The sequence below is a fragment of the Saimiri boliviensis genome, chromosome 13, assembly GCF_048565385.1.
Source record: "Saimiri boliviensis isolate mSaiBol1 chromosome 13, mSaiBol1.pri, whole genome shotgun sequence".
Taxonomy (NCBI): Eukaryota; Metazoa; Chordata; class Mammalia; order Primates; family Cebidae; genus Saimiri; species Saimiri boliviensis.
The window spans coordinates 98,386,551-98,392,876 of record NC_133461.1 but is presented as its reverse complement, the minus strand read 5'-3'; positions in this window follow the sequence as shown (position 1 = coordinate 98,392,876).

Below are 6,326 nucleotides of genomic sequence, written 5' to 3'. Positions count from 1 at the left end.
TCCTGCTTTTGTCAAGGGTGTATTTTATTCTTTGTAGTTATCATGAATGGGATTGTCTTAGAGTTATGCCATTTCTCATCAAACCAATAGAATCCTGAATCCTCTTCTCCCACCCTCTTCTCCTCCCCCTGCTGTATCCAACCTTGTCCCCTAACAACACCCTACACCTGTCTGTCTTTCCCTTCCTCTTTCACCTTCCCTCCTTGCTGGAGCTCAGGGCCTAGGTCAGCTTGCCTAGGGTCTCCCGAGGGGCTGTGCAGTCCTACATGACGGGCACTGGCCCGTGGACTACTGAGCACTGGACCTGCGGCTAACCATTCACAGGCATGCGGGTGGCAGGGACTGGCCCCAGCTGACCACAGTTTCCCCAGTGCACAGCTGGGAATTCAGTCTTCCCTGCCACTGTCCCCGGCTGTCTAATCTGGGGTCTGCAGATCATCTAAACTCAGAAAACTCCCAGACCTTTGAAAATCCTCTAATAACGTTGAGAAATCCAAAACACGGCAGTGAGATGTACCATCGTTTACTTCTTAGACTAGCAAAGAATGAGAGTTCAGAATGGCAAGGGTGTAGAATGCGTGTATTCTTGGTGTGAGAGTAAACTTGTTACAATGTTCTTTTGGAGGACAATTTGTCAATATCTAAACAATTTTAAAATAACTACTGACTTCACAATTCTGCTTTTAAGTAGTGCACATGGCTATCTGGATACATGATCCCTACAAGGTCATTTGCTACAGTGTGTAAGAATTCAAAAACAAATGAGACTATTCACAGAAGGCAACAGTAAAATGAGCCATAGTTCAACCATGAAAGAAAATACTATGCTTTTGTTAAAAAGAAAGAAACAAATGAATATATTGACCAAAACATCTAATATATTAGCTTCAGAATTAAAAAAATAGTTACACCTGTAAATACATTTTTCCGACAGTGTTTTCAGGGAATCCTGCAGGCTGTGGACTACGGGGCCCCACCTGGTGTTGCGGACCCATCTCACTAGCATCTGTACAAGGCATCCCCTTAAGCTTGCTGCACCAGCTCTGGCCAGGAGGATCTCATTGTGAGGCTTGGCTGCCTCATGAGCAGGTTCCAGGAGTTAAAGGGCAGTATCTGTGCAAAGTCGTGGAAGAACAGCCACTGAGCCGGGTGGAGAAAGCCACAGAGCCAGCCAGGTGAGTTGGGACTCAGTTCAGAAAGGGCAGAAGATCCCACATCAGGACCAGAACCCAAGCAGGGAACTCGGAGAGCCCCCTGTGCAGGGAACCTGCCGCTCCATCGCCCACCTGGTTCCCATCCACAGATAGCCCACCCATGCTGCCCGGCCTCCCCCGCACCCAAGCCACTGCGGGGAGTCAAGGTTTTCAGAGAATCAGCCCTCACACATGGCCGAGTACCTACCTGTGGAGGCTGGATGGACGCTACAGAGGCAGAAAGCAAACTCAGTGAGAGCCTGAGGGAGGGAGGGAGACAGTGTGACTGCAGCGGGACCTCAGAGGAGGGAGGCTGCCTGGGCTGCACTTGGGTGGCCATGTCTCCATCTTTGGAAAGCGCAGGGCCTGGGGCAGGGGACCTCTGTTTACACCCAGCTCAGCCTCATTCCCTGAGGCTGGGGCAGAGGGAAGTGGGGGGGCAAACAGGCCCTGAGCAAGAAGCGAACCCCAAGAGGCAGCAACCCCACCCAGATCTTGGGACTGTGAGGGTGTGAACACAGAATATCTGAGACGGGTCTCAATTAAGTTAGAACGTTTATTTTGTGACCAGGCAAAGTGGCTCCTGCCTATAATTCCTGCTATTTGGAAGACCAAGGCCGATGGATCACTTGAGGTTAGGAATTGGAGACCAACCTGATCAAAACTTTGTCTCTACCAAAAAGACAAAAATTAGCTGGGTGTGGTGGCACATCCCTGTAATCTCAGGTATTCCAGAGGCTGAGGCACAAGAATCCCTTGAACCTGAGAGGCAGGGGTTACAGAGAGCAGAGATCCTGCCACTGCACTGCAACCTGGGCAAGAAAGCCAGACTGTCTCAAAAATGAACATAGAAATAAATTTTAAGATTTTTTTTGAGACGAAGTCTGGTCTCTTGCCAGTCTGGAGTGCAGTGGCACAATCTCAACTCACTGCCATCTCCACCTCCCAGGTTCAAGCGATTTCCCTGCCTCAGTAGTCTGAGTAGCTGGGACTATAGGTGCATACCATCGCACTCGGCTAATATTTTTGTATTTTAGTAGAGACAGGATTTCACCGTTTTGGCCAGGATGGTCTTGATTTCCTGACCCCGTGATCCGCCCACCTTGACCTCCCAAAGTGCTGGGATTACAGGCTTGAGCCACCTGTGCCTAGCCCGTAAAAATGTTTTAAAAGTTTATTTTCCCAAGGTTAAGGACATGCCCGTGACACAGCCTCAGGAGATCCTCCGGACATGTGCCCAAAATAGTTGGGGTCAGCTTTGTTTTATCTATTTAGGGAGAGATGAGACATTAATCAGTAGGTGTAAGATACATTGGTTCTGTCCAGAAGCGAGGGACAACTGGAAGTGGAGGCTTCCAGGTCATAGGGAGATAAGAGACACAAGTTTGCGTGCTTCTGGGTCTTTGATCAGCCTTTCACTGAATACACAACTTGTACGTCAAAGGGTAGAGGTAGAGGAATAGTCACTCATGCCTTAGTCTGGCTCAGTGAATCTTCGTTTTTCATTAACAACAGCGTGGCAAGGCAGTCAGATAAGCATTTGTCTCAGGTGGGCAGAGGGATGACTTTCTGTCCCGCACCTGTGAAGATCAGCTATCAATGTACATTGCCAGGGTGAAATTCGGCAGAACTGCTTTAGGCTAAGGATCTTGAGGCCCACAAAGAATTGTCTCATGGGGGAATTGTGAGGGCGGTATGTGGCTTTTTATACTTTGTAGCTGTTATTTAGGAATAAAATGGGAGGCAGGTTTGCCTGACACAGTTCGCAGCTTGACTTTTCCCTTTGGCTTTGTGATTTTATAGTCCCAAGATTTATTTTTCCTTCACAAGTGATTCAATAAAATGTGTGTGCATCACACTACACACCACTCTCCTTAGAGAGAGAGGGCCGAGAATACGAGGTTATGTTTTGTACAGTCTCATTTAAAGAACATATAAAGAAACAAGCGACATTCATTGATTTTCATTCATCCTTTTCACCTGAGAACCTTCAGCTTTTAGGTGACTGTAAAAGACAATGGAGAACCCTTGATCAGAGTTAGGAGTCGTGGATTCCAGTAGTGACCCTGAGAAGCAGCCAGCTATCAGAACTGTTGCATGCCAAGTCTTCTCTTTGGTCTTCATGGAAATGATAATAAACCTCCCATCCTGTAGAGCTCACAGATTTTCTGTCCCTGTTCGCTCACTGAGATGTAAGTTAATGCAGTAAACTGTGCATTTAAAAAAAAAAAAAAAACAAAAACAAAACAAAACCAAAAAAACAGGGCTGACTCTGTCATGCTGGCTGGAATGCAGTGGTGCAATCTCAGCTCACTGCAACTTCAGTCTCCTGGGCTTAAGCAATCCTCCCACCTCAGCCCCTTGAGTAGCTGGGACAAGGTGCACACCATCACGCCCGGCTAATTCTTGTATTTATTTTATTTTATTTTATTTTATTTATTTTTTTGGAGACAGACAGAGTTTCGCTCTTGTTACCCAGGCTGGAGTGCAATGGTGAGATCTTGGCTCACCGCAACCTCCGCCTCCTGGAATCAGGCAATTCTCCTGCCCCAGTCTCCTGAGTAGCTGGGATTACAGGCACATGACACCATGCCCAGCTAATTTTTTGTATTTTTAGTAAAGACGGGGTTTCACCATGTTGACCAGGATGGTCTCGATCTCTTGACCTCGTGATCTACCCGCCTCAGCCTCTCTAAGTGCTAGGATTACAGGCGTGAGCCACCGCACCCGACCCTATTTTATTTATTTTTATTAATTATTTTTGAGATAGAGTCTTGCTCTATCACCCAGGCTGGAGTGCAGTGGCACAATCTTCGCTCACTGCAACCTCCACCTCCTGGGTTCATGCGATTTTCTGTCTCAGCCTCCCGAGTAGCTCAGACTATGGCTGGGTAATTTTTTATATTTTTAGTAGAGACAAGGTTTAACCCTGTTAACCAGGATGGTCTAGATCTTCTGACCTCATGATCTGCCTGCCTCGGCCTCCCAAAGTGCTGGGATTACAGCCATGAGCCACCGTGCCCAGCCTAATGTTTGTATTTTTAGTAGGATGGGGTTTCATCATGTTGCCCAGTCGTGTCTGGAACTCCTGGACTCAAATGATTTGCACACCTCAGCATCCCAAAGTGCTGGCATTATAGGTGTGAGCCACTGCACAGCCTCAGCTGTTCGCTTCTCAAGTATTTCACTTCCTCTGTGACGGCTATATACTCACATGTAACCATTATGCAATCAAGACAGAGAATATTCTCCATTCCCACAAAATCTCTTTCTGCTAATTTTAGGCAGTTTCCACCACTACAACAAGACACAGCTACCTCCTCCCTGGCTTTTAGAAGACTAATGACGTTCATATAGATGAGGGTACTTTGGAAAATCTAATGTAGAAGCTTCTTCCAATAATGTGAATGTGTTAAAAAATGATGTACCATGTTGATAGTATCAATAAGCAAGCATCATATCGTCTCAATGGGGGCTGAAAGCCGTTTAGCAAAATTGTTCTCCTACTCTGGTTCTTAGAACAGAACAGGAGGACAATTGACAATGATAAGAATTTTTGTAGAAAAGCAGGAGCCATCTGGGTGTGGTGGCTCATGCCTGTAATCCCAGCACTTTGGGAGGCCAAGGTGGGTGAATCACCTGAGGTAAGAAGTTCAAAACCAGCCTGGCCAGCATGGCAAAACCCCATCTCTACAAAAATACAAAAGTTAGCTCGGCATGATATCAGGTACTTGTAATCTCAGCTACTTGGGAGGCTAAGGGGGAAGAATCACTTGAACCCGGGAGGCAGAGGTTGCAGTGAGTTGAGGTCACACCACTGTGCTCCAGCTTGGGCAACAGAGTGAGTCCTTGTCTCAAAAAAAGAAAAAAAGAAAAAAAAATGGTTTTATCCTATACAGGGAGTTTATGCTAAATCTTCATGCAGAAATCTAATGATTGTAGAGAGACAGGTTCCTCAAACAGGCCATCCAGACTCCAACATGTAGTGCAAAGGCTCTGATTCGGGGACCACCAGAAGAGAGAGGGTCTAGCAACTCACATCGGCAAACATTTACTGTCAGTCACACTCCCCGTCCACTCTTTCTCCTCCAGGCAAAGGCCTCTCTCCCCTGCGCCCACGTGGGGCCTGTGGTAAGCTGCTTCTGAAATGGCCCCAGTGATCCTCCTTCCAGGTATTCATGGCTGGGACATAATAAGAAACATCTATTTTTTTTTCTCTGCTCCTGGTTTTGGGGACAAAGCTTCAAAACATTGATGTTTCCTGAACAATTGTGGTGAGAGGGGTTTTATTTTTTTAATCATGAAACGACTTCCAGCATTCCTGAGTTGATGCTCACTAGGTGGCTCTTGGAGGAGAGGGACCGGCTGCCACTGGAAGCAACCACGTGATCAGCTCTACCACACCCATCAGCTCAGAGCCCGGAGAAGGCCCGAGACTTCAGCACCGGAAATGACTGACTAACACTTCCCTGCCTACAAGTGAAACTTCCATAAACACCATAAACCACAAGGTTGAGAGGAAGGGCCTAATCAGTCACTTACTGGGGTTGGACAGATGAGAGTAACGCCGAAAAATTAAGAACAATGTCACACTTTCTACATCAGAAGTAATGTCCATGGACTTTACATCACTATATGCTACAGATCTAATGATTTAGTAAAACCTCCTTAAGAAATTAGAGAGATCATCTTATTTTATGTTGAGCAATGGACATTCTAAGCTTACAACCAAGAAACAAAAGTGGACCTATAGATTTAACTACTTAAAATTTAAAATTTCTGTACATTAAAATCTAAGACAAAAAGAATAGGCAAATAAAAAAATCCAGAAATCTGTTCTCAGTATTTCGGAAGCGTGAAGGCTGTCTTTCTAGACAACACAAATTCCAAAAAATGAATTTAAAGGAGTCTAAACTACTGATCAGTATATGAAACACAAGTCAGAGAAATGCATATCCAAGTCAATTAATTCTTTCCTAGTTAGAAAAGAGGAAAACAAAAGAGCAATGACGTCAGATCTAAAGTGACACATTCTCAGTAGGAATCACAGCTCTGTGTGTGCGTGTCCGTGTGTGCGTGTGTGTGTGTGTTTGCACCTCTATGGGTGAACCCTGATATTCTACTTCTTCTAGG